We start from the raw sequence: 11,195 nt of genomic DNA, 5'->3' as shown, positions 1-11,195 counted from the left end.
ACACAAATGGTCTGAAAGTAAAGAAATTTAGGCAAAAGTGTAAACTTAGTTGTGGTCCATATTCTCTGTTAAAATGTGAACTATTGCTGAAACCACTAATACTTTCTAATAGTAACCAATTTATACCTTTTTGTGCTCAACACCTCTATCTGGATTTTCAATTTTCTTATTCTCTAAGTGAGGTTTAAAAACATTTTCAGAGGTAGAAAATTGAATAAGAGCACAGCTTATGATAAAACATATTAACTTGTAAAATATGGCTTTGGATGATATAAAAGTGCTAAGGATAAAAAAGTAAATGAAAAGCATTATATCAAAAATCACCTGCACTATGGTTTTACTCCAAGTTCATTTCCTCTGAACCTCATATTGACTGAACTTCTCAATGCAAGGCACATCTTAGATGACATTGTAGTCTTTAAGTAACGATCTTCCTGTTTTTTCCTTTATCTTAGCCCAGGACTTATAATATTCCTAATTAGAGAATGTTGTGATCAAACTTTCCTGGGATATCAAAGCATATCACAGATTGTTTATTTTACCTTAACAGCATGTATGGATAGAGCAAAATAGGGAAATAACCAAGGTGAAGGGAACTGGCAGACACTTAAGTATATTAATTTATGAATGTACTAAGACTGCAAGCTAAATATAGGAAATGATTTTGAGACCAGACACCAGTTTTTAGATGATCTATGCCTTTGTCCTCCATCATTAGTAGAGATAACTGACAGTCTTAAGTCATTTCCCTAAGGAAGCCATTTTGATCTCTTGGAACTCCTTCAACATACCCTATATATTTACTTTATGGTTTTTATCAGACTTATGATTAGTTATCTGTGCATTTCTATGTTAGAGATTTTTTTACTGGTGGATCTTGAGCTTCACTAGAATAAGGATCATATGTCTATCCTACCCACCTGGTGCTCCCAGCTTGGCACAAGATTTGAACCTGATACAATATTCATTTATTCACTAATATACTAATTACTAATTGCTTTCTCTTGAAATTTTAACACATAAGACAAAAGTGCTCCTTTTGTGAAGAAAGTACCATGTCAGAAGCAGAGAGATGCTGAAGCATTTACTTTTACTTCAGGGTAATCCTCGTGGTGAGTGAGCCCCATCAAGGACAATAGGCATTCCTGTCAGGTCCTAGGCACAAATGCCACTGCCTCTTCTCCCCAAGAGTGACAGACTTTAGCATCTATTTCTTCCTCTGATCACCAGTGAGAGTAGGGTTCCCACAGAGAACTCTGTTCTATGATCCAACAAGACTGATTTCATGCCACCTTAAGCAGGCAGCACAAGAGTAACTGCAGTTGGGAGCATGACCCACTCTGTTCCTCATTCCAAGAGGCTCCCTGACTTAGCCCCCAATACCTCCCATCTCACCAGCTTCCCTGATTCACTTGCATTCAAATCTGTAGGACCCATCTCCTGGCTCCTCTCTCCAAGATGTGGCCCCTTCTGTGCATCAAATCATCCAGCCCCACCTCCCAAGTCCCACGATGACCCTCCATGCCTACACATGTGCCTGTCCTTTGCTGGGTGCCCTTTACCTTTTCACTATGCTTGTCTCAAAAAGAGGGATTGTACCAGTTGACCCACCTATCACAAAGGGCTACTTTCAAAATCAAGTGAAGCACTCTATGAAAATGTGTTACTGAAGCACCACCTGTATGTTAAGTGGCACTGTTAATATTAAAGCTGAGACTTTCTTCCATGATGAGCTCCAGCACGCTTCCCTCTCCTCTTCTCTCTTCTAGTCCACCTGAGCAAATGGTTTCAACCTCTGAGGTCTCTATTGCTTTAAAATTGTTTTTTTTCAAGTTTTTCTCCAGTCTTTCAATCCACATTATAGACTAGCTTCCTAGAGGAAGTGGGATTCTAAACCTATTGACTAGGAAGCTAGTCAATAATGTAGCTTACAAGCTGATTCATGGATGTGAAAGCTCAAAAAATGTAAAGCCAAATGACTTCCAGAAAGGCTTATTTGTAAGTGAGGCAAAAGAGTACTGGATCTCATGGTAAATATGAACATGAAAGAGCTGCCAGAACCAGGGTCCACGGAGAGAGCATGTAGAGGCAAGAGACCAGATGGGGATTCATGAGAGTGTATGCAAATATATTTTTTACTTTATTAAGTTATTAATGGGAACAGCTGGAACAGTTTCTGTGCACATTGGAAAATAAGTCCCATAGTGCTAGACAGACTTTAAAACTGTGATTATAATAGATAATAAATTATTATCCTGGGCAATGAGTACATTTTATTTTTCAATGGGAAACTTGAGTGTTCCTATACATACAGGAAAGGGCAGGTTATTGAAAAGTCCTCAACATTCAATTTCAAAGACTTTGTTAGTTACAGTGACTATCTTCTGGGTAGAGGCAAGTGACAGAAGAGCTAGAATGGGACAGTTAAGGACCAGATGAGGGGAGCTGAAGGCTGCCCCAGTTTCCCAGATGATTCAAAGCCTGGGAGAATGAGCCCCAACCATGAAAGTCATAGCCTAGAGGACAGGCCAAGAGGGTGCACTCACTGAACAGCAACATGGAAGCCTGCGTGGCTGGGGAAATGGAAGAGGCCTGTGTCTTCTCTTCCCCTTGGTCAGAGGCTTGAGCCAGGTGGGGTGAAGGGAAGAAATGTGAGGGTCAGGGACACTTGGCTCAGGCATCTCTCTCCCAGGGACACCTGCTCTGTCTCCCAAGTCTGCTGGCTGGACTTCCATCCTTCCCAGCACCAGAGTTGCTATACCTTGTTGCCAATCATCCAGTATTGAAATTAGTGACTTAGATAGCTTGACAGCCTGTGATCAACTTAAATATTATACCAAGGGCTGGCACTAATTATGCAATAGGTGCTCTATCAATCTTTATCAAATGAGGAGTGTTTGATTGCTGATTTTACCTTCAGAGTCTGTTGTGACAACAAATCATATTTCATCAGAGCTGTAGTCAACATCTTGGGGACAGTGAGCACATAAAAACTGCTCTCACCAAGGCTGATGAGCGTTTGCCACAAGGACTGGTAGGATGATGACTGCAGGTCAAAGATTGAGAGTTTGTAGTCCGAGATCAGCTGTGCTTCATATCAGATGGTTTCAAACAAGGTTGATACCCTATAAATCTGTAAGGGGAAGAAGAATGTCATCCATTTCTCAGAAGCCAGTGTCAGCTATTTACATACTACAGACTTTTGCTTATAGTGTGGTACACAACCTACATTTTTTTAAAAGATTTGAAAAGAATCTTTATTTCTAGGTAGGTCTTTGTGGACCTGAAGAAGTATCACACCATCCTCAGTAAATTAAAGCTTATTAACCAAACAAATGCTAATTTTGATTAAAAAAAAAGAGTTCTCTTCTTGTCCCTAGGAGTAAGGTACAGAGAATGGGAATGGGCCCATGTGGTGGAGGCACTCTGGAGAAGGATGAGACCAGGGCAAAGGCAGAGGTGACCATACTCTCAGGAGGATGTCAGCCTTTGCAGGTGGTCTGGTGCCATAGAGAACAATCACCCACCACCCTCCCCAGGGTCAGGACTTTGCTGGACAAGCTTCGCAAGGAGCCATACCCACTGGCATGGACCCCTTGAAGACAGGCCTTGCCCACTTGCATGGACCACTTGTGGATCAGCCTTGCCCATTTGCAAGAACATCTTGAGGACCAGACAACTGGCATTCCTAAAGGAGATCCTGTCCCACTATTTTTCAAAACTGAAAGAAGAGAATCCTAACACCAAGAGCCTTACACCAAGAGAATGCTGAGTGAGGAAGTGCTGTGTGACTTGGCAAGACACAGAGATACAGTGCTCCCTCTATCTGTGAAAGGAATAATCGTCCTTTGACTTCACAGGATATTTTCAAGAAAAAAAAATCCACTGTGTAAAAGTACTTTGAAAATAGTAAATCACTACATCAATATAATTTTTAGTTTTTGCAGCCAGTAAATTAGAGAGTTAATTCTTTAAATTTTCTTTAATAGTTTAAAAGTATAGTAAAATGCCCTAACATTCCAGGAGACTATGGCATGTCCTCAGTACTTTGAGCATCAGGGAGGAGCCTTGATTGACCTGTCCTCCATTCACCCTAGCTAAGAGGGTGAGTGTGTGACCTTAGAAGCAGCCATCCCTCTCCTGCTCCAACCTAACAGAGGAAGCCATAACTCTAGAGCTCTTTCTACTCTCCAGAGATGCATGACAAGGAACAGCTTTTCAACTGTCTGCACACACACAGAGGCATGGACGTATTATGGGGGGGTTCATTTTAAGTGTTGCTATAACTAGAAACTTACAAAGACATTAAATCCAATAATTGTGAATTTTTGTTTGGCTTGTGTCATAAAGAATATAACCTCATATTAAAGTTTCATGCGGATAGCATCAATTTATACAAGAATTCCACTTGGTTTGATATAAGGAGAGTAACTAAGAACAGAGTAGGGAAGAAGAGCATGAGAAGAAGATTAACATTAAACAGGGATGAGAGGTGGGAGGGAAAGGGAGAGAGAAGGGAAATTGCATGTAAATGGAAGGAGACCCTCAGGGGTATACAAAATTACATACAAGAGGAAGTGAGGGGAAAGGAGGGAAAATATAAGGGGGAGAAATGAATTACAGTAGAGGGGGTAGAGAGAGAAGAGGGGAGGGGAGGGGGGAGGGGGGATAGTGGAGGATGGGAAAGGCAGCAGAATACAACAGACTCCAGAATGGCAATATGTAAATCAATGGTTGTGCAACTGAAGTGATTCTGCAATCTGTATATGGGGTAAAAATGGGAGTTCATATCCCACTTGAATCAAAGTGTGAAATATGATATATCAAGAACTATGTAATGTTTTGAACAACCTACAATAAAAATTAATTTAAAAAAAAAGAATGCATTATATTGGGCTGGGGTTGTGGCTCAGTGGTAGAGTGCTTGTACAGCATTGTGAGGCACTGGATTCAAAACATATAAAAATAAATAAATAAAATTAAAAAAAAAAAAAGAATTCCAAAAAAATGAAAGTCAGTTTGCTGAAATTACATTTTCAACAGTTGCATTTTTCTAAGTCCATGCACTTTTCTCTACCCTGAGGGATTTTTTTTATCTCCCATTATTTTATTACCCATTCCAATTCAGTGAATGGATTGCAAATGAAGAAATAAAAAAATACCCCCTGCTTAAATGTGCCTTTACTTGTACCTTTAATTACAGAGCACTCAGAGAGGCCAAGGCTGGGCTTAGGGGAAAGAAACATATTTCTCAAGTTTACATAGAGTTTCTATTAAAAGACATTAAAAAGACGTTAAATATTTTACTCATAATTCTCTACGCCATATGTTCATATGTAAAAATGAAAGGTTAGAAATTGTGTTAAAAATAACATTTGTAAATTTTATTGAAGCAAAAATATTAAGAACTGTACCTTAAAAATAGAACCCCTAAGAGTTCAGATCACAATAATAAAGAGAAAGCTCCAAGAGGATCCAATATCAGACCAAGGTGGTTCCTACAGCCTGCAGAGATGCTAGTAGCACAATCTGTCAAAAACTTTACATCAGAATAAATGGAAGAGAGGGTGAATGGGAACAGAAAAGAGAGTACAATGAATCAGACATAACTTTCCTGTGTTCAAAATCACCAGTGAAATTCCCCCATCATATACATCTAAAAGAATGGGATCCTAATTAGAATAAGTTGCACTCCATGTATATATAACATGTCAAAATACACTCTAGTGTTGTGTAACTCTAAAAATAATAATTTAAAAAATCTGCCTAGAAGACATATCCAGTGCAATCTCTGTTTTAACTGGAGAAGTGTAAGACTTATTCTCCTGTTTCTCTAACCATTCCTAAACTCACCCAGTCCTCCATCTCTCATCTGTCTCCTAAACCCTCCTCTAGTACTGAAATTTAACCAGTAAGGATACTATATCTTCCATCTTTGGTCTTAATGCTCCTGCAACTCCATACTGACTTCAAACTTAGCTGTCCCATGATGTCTCCAATTTCCTTGAGTGCTCTCAGGGACCAGGAGAAGACTGTCTCCTCCTTACTTTCATAACATGGCTTTAAAATTATTTTTAGCTCCATTCACTTTCATAAAACTCCAGGTCCTTTGAAGTTCATATCATTTCTTTGGTACATTTCTTTACTGTTGCCTCTTCAAACTTTCTAGCCACAGCCCCAATTAACTAGTGTGCTGACTGGTAGCTCACTGCCTACCCCTCTATCCCCACTCATATAAATTTGGGGGGGCCTTCACGTACACATCAATGACTGAGCAACCCACGTCCAACATCCCAGGTACCTTCTCCACCCACCCCAGCCATTCTCCCATGTACACCGCTTGTATTCTGTCATCATCACTAATAACTCCACTTCCAAATATGAGCCAAACATCACTCTTTCTGATTACAATCTTCTGTCCTTCCAACTCACTTACTGTAGAAACTCCACTTCAACAATCCTTCAGTTTCACTAAAACCTCTAAGCAATAGTCTGGCCAAATTTTTATTATTTGCTATCTTCCCATGATGGTTAATTCCTTTTTTCACTGACTAGGTGACATTACCTGCCATCATTTCTTACCCTCACAAATCCTGAGCTTTGAGTACACTCTTCCTATTACACTTAACAAGTAAGGCCCTCCCTCAACTGACTCCAGCTTGTCCTTCTCATCCCTGCCTGCCTGAGCAACCAAATGGTATTATAGAAAAATACCACATAACTGGGTCCATTTGTCTAACTTGGCAATCACAAATATGTTTTATCTGACTTATGGGAAGTTTGAGAACATGCTGAAGAATTTCATACATAAAAATATGTATTCCAGATTATCTTAAAAAACTACTAAAATCTACAAGCAGCTGTGTACAGCTATCTCCACATGGCAGCAACCACCTGAGCTGAATAACAGATGCTTCTCTGACAATAATAAAAGCAATCTCAAGTACCACTTCCATAGGTGTCCTCCAAGCCACATACTGATTTGGCAGTTTTATCACTATGAACTAATTTAACCCTCACAACTAAGAAGTAGAGACTATTATGTTCTTTCTTTGCATGGAGGGAACTAAAGCACTGAGAGGGTCAGTAATCTGCCATTGTCACACTACATTCAAGCCCACATAGGCTGGCTAGAGTCTCAGAACTCAACCACTGCAAGGCCTATGTGCTTGCCATAGTCAACACCAGGGCCTCTTCACTCATTTATCCATCTGCCCTCCTTGCCTCCCCACAGGTGAGCAGCATGTTCTAATCCTCCATCTTCCCTGTCTTGGTTAATGACTACATCATCCATTGAGCCAGCCTGGCTTCCTCCCTTTACCTAACTTTCCACATTTAATCTGTCAGAATGTCATGTCAGCAATCACTTCATATCCACCTATTTACCTCCCTCTTCATGCCACTGTCCTTGTTTAAGTCTCTGAATGTTCTTGCCTAGTTTACTTTAATGGCTTCCTAAGTGTTTTCCCAGCTTCTACACTAGTCTATTTGTCTCCCAATAGGCAGGGAGATGTTTTTAAGACATGAAACAGATCATGTTATTTCTCCTTAATACCCTTCAATGACTTCCCATTGTTTTTTGAATAAAATTCAACTCCTAGAGACCCTCCATGACTTGGATGCTAACTCTTCCACTATTCTGATGTAGTAATTCCCTCTGTTCAGTTCTGTTCCAACAGCCTTCCTTCTTGTTCCTCAAAACATCAATCCTATTTCCACTTGCTGATATCTGCCTATATTCCTCTCCAAAAGCTTAAAATGGCTGACTCCTTCTCACCCTTTGGATCTCAGAGAACCTTCTCACAGAAGCCTTCCCTAACCAGTCTAGAAAAAGTGGCTCCCTCCAATTATTCTCTCTCATCTTTCTTATGTCTCATTAAGAATTAACACAATCTGTTTTTTTTTTTTTTTTGCATTACTATAGTTTTTCTGCCTACTACCCCTATCCTGCTCACTGGTATATGTGTGTTTACTAAGTTGTCAGGAAACATTTCTTGAGCTAATTAATTACTATCTGTAGAGATGACCTTCTACTATTGCTCCTGCTATTAATGCTATAAGTGCCATCTCTCTCCCTTCTGAATGACTGGGCATTGTACTGTAATGTCACCTTTATTCTTCTCATCCTTTATGTTCACCCACGTATTTTCCAGCTGACTTCATGCTTAATAAAGGGTCCTAGAAACTACTCCATCCTGACCCGTGTCTTCCTAGATTTGGATTTCTTATAATAATAATTATTATTATAAATAATAATTCATACCAACATTATACTGCAGGAGGAACTCTGACATGGTGCTTCTGGGATCTCAAACAGCCAATTCTACAATCTTCTTCCTGATTTCTCCTTGGTCACTGCCCCAAACTGAAGCCCCTTCTGAACATGGCTATCATGTTCTCATCTCTCCCAACATCTTCTATAACAACTTCCCAATACTGCACCTGTGAAGAAATAAATTCCTTGTGTCCTTTGATGTGAGAACTATTTATTAAAAACCAAACAACAACAACTTCAAAACTGCATGTACATAATCATGTGTTATTGCTGGTTTTTCCTGTTTCTGAAAACCACAAAATCTCTTAGTGAAATTTTATTTTCTCTGGATTGGTTGAAGAAAAAGAAGAACATGATAAACAATAGTGAACAAATGTTTCAAATTATATCTAATATACTTAATTTTCTCCAACAACATTAAAATATCCTTTCTTAACTAGTTATTTTTTACCTCACCCAAACAGAACTACAAAAGAAATTTTATATCTAAAAGTAGATTAACTCTGTTTCTCTAGGAAAATCTTTTTTTTTTTTGGTACTGGGGAGTGAACTCAGGTGCACTTAACCACATATCACATATCTGGCCACATATCCAGCCTTATTTTCCTATTTTGCATTTTATTTAGAGACAAGGTCTGTGTTGTTTAGCACCTCTCAGGTGCTGAAGCTAGCTTTGAACTCACAAACTTCCTGCCTCAGCCTCCCAAACCACTGTTATTACAGGTGTGCACCACCATGCCTGAAAATCTTATTTATAGTGGTCTACATTTCACAGGGTAAGCTCATATCTGGAACCAATTCCTCTCCCCATCTATAAAGTACAACTGTCCCCACATGTTGGGGAGGCTCTGGCTGCAGAGTCTTAAGATGTCATAGACCAGGAAAAATCACTTATCAATTCCTAGGAATGACAGCTGTTATACTGATCAGATTTTTGTTTTGTTTTAATGTCAGCAAAAAGTCATTTCAAAAGCAAATGTTAAAAGAAAGCAAAAAGAACTACCATGGCAGAATACTGTTCTTACCCTATCTCTATGTAAGTATAATTCTGTAACCAAAATTCTAATCTCTTTTTATCTCAATTATGTGATCATCTCAGAGCCGAAAGCACAGACAAAAAAACAGTTCAGTGAACAATGAATTGCTTTTGTTCCACACATTCAGGAAATAGAAACCAGTATTTTTACTCACCTGGATAAGTAATGTTCTCTTTAAGCCTTCTGAAACTTGGACATGTAGTTTTCATATACACTACTTTTCTTCTCTCACATGAACTTGTTCTTTGACTTTTCATCACCTGGCAAAGGTCCAAAAACCATGTGGGCCAACTGCAGAGGACACCCCTAGAAACATGAAGTAGCAATTAGCTTGCTGCTCAAACAACTCTGTATTTTTAAGACTAGAAATATTATGTTTATTATTACTATCATCATCATCATCATTATTTACAAAGATCAATGAGAAAGAAATTTTTGATTATGAATTCAGTCACAAAGAGTAAAGAATGGGTAAGGCAACATGAAAAAAAAATACAAATGGGACTTGAGCTTTAAATAAGAACCACACCATGCAAGGAACAAAATCTGGGTAATTGGTTTCATATGCCTTGCTGTTTAAAGATACAAACTTTAAAAAATAGAAATTATTAAGATGTTCAATTTTCTGGAGGAAATTAATCAGCTGTGCACAATATATTTATGAATTAAGAAGAAACCACACCTAATTCTATATTAAATAACATAGAACAGTTAACAGTTCACTAGAAGAATTAGTCCCCTCACACTAAGTGCTGCTCTCCAACTCCATAGCCACTCCACTGGTATTTCAATTCTCCCATTTCTAAGACAGATTCTGTTTCCTTGTCCTACTTCTGGGGATCCTTAGGGGCGAGAGGTTCAGTCTGTAGTCAGGATCGCTGATTACTCATTCCAGGGGAGCCTCAGAGTTTTTCCTATCTGAAGCAGCTCAGTCATCACCAACTGAAATGAAAGAAATCGATGAGTGGAAAACAAAAATCTGCAGCATCCTCTGCCCTCCCAGAAATTTAGTACTTTGGTGTACTTGGATGGTAATGGTAAAGGTAGTATGGTGCCCTACAGGGTCCTGATGTCACATTCTTCAGAACTTTTAGTTAATCAAGCTCACCATCTGTGCTGAGTTTCTTCTCAAACCTTTACAAGTACACAAGTCTGCTCCTTTGAAACAGTTCAAATGAAAATCTCCATGAATATGACAAATGAGGTAGAAAATAAGGAACTATACAATACCAGTCATGTAATATTATGAAGTACACAAAAATAGGAGAAAATGTAGTTTGAGAAATGATAAAAATATTTAGAATCTAAAAAATGTAACATAATAGGTACTAAAAAGGCTCAATATATAGCACTTACTAAGTTCAACCTGGCTCTAATATATCCCTTCCAATAAAGTATATCTGGGCAATGCTAATCAAACATAAGGGATCTCTACACTCAAATCTCAGAGCACCTTATCTATCATTGTCTTATGGTGCTTATAATCTATAAATGCACTTATTTTATTTATTAAATAAAATCAGTGAATTCCTTAGAATTCATCCATAAAACCTAATTCATTGTCACAATTTGATGCCTCAAACAATGAAGGTTGGAACCCCAGATGGTTCACAAGTTTTCCAAAATGGCAAACATTATAATTAGAAGTCTATTCCCCTATTCTTACCTGCCATCACCTCAAACCAGATGTATAATCAGAAGCTCAGGCAGCCACATCTAAAGCATACAATTTTCACAGAGAAGCTGCAGCCTTGTGGTTGATCTCTGGCCTTCCACCTAGATAATGAACATGCCACCGCTTCTACTTTCTAGTCTCTGCTACCAGTGCAGAGGTCAAATCTAAATATGCAAACTTCCAAAATCCTGGGGGCAGCCTACATTCC

The sequence above is a fragment of the Callospermophilus lateralis genome, unplaced genomic scaffold (genome assembly GCF_048772815.1).
Source record: "Callospermophilus lateralis isolate mCalLat2 unplaced genomic scaffold, mCalLat2.hap1 Scaffold_65, whole genome shotgun sequence".
Classification (NCBI taxonomy): domain Eukaryota; kingdom Metazoa; phylum Chordata; class Mammalia; order Rodentia; family Sciuridae; genus Callospermophilus; species Callospermophilus lateralis.
This window is presented reverse-complemented; position numbering follows the sequence as displayed.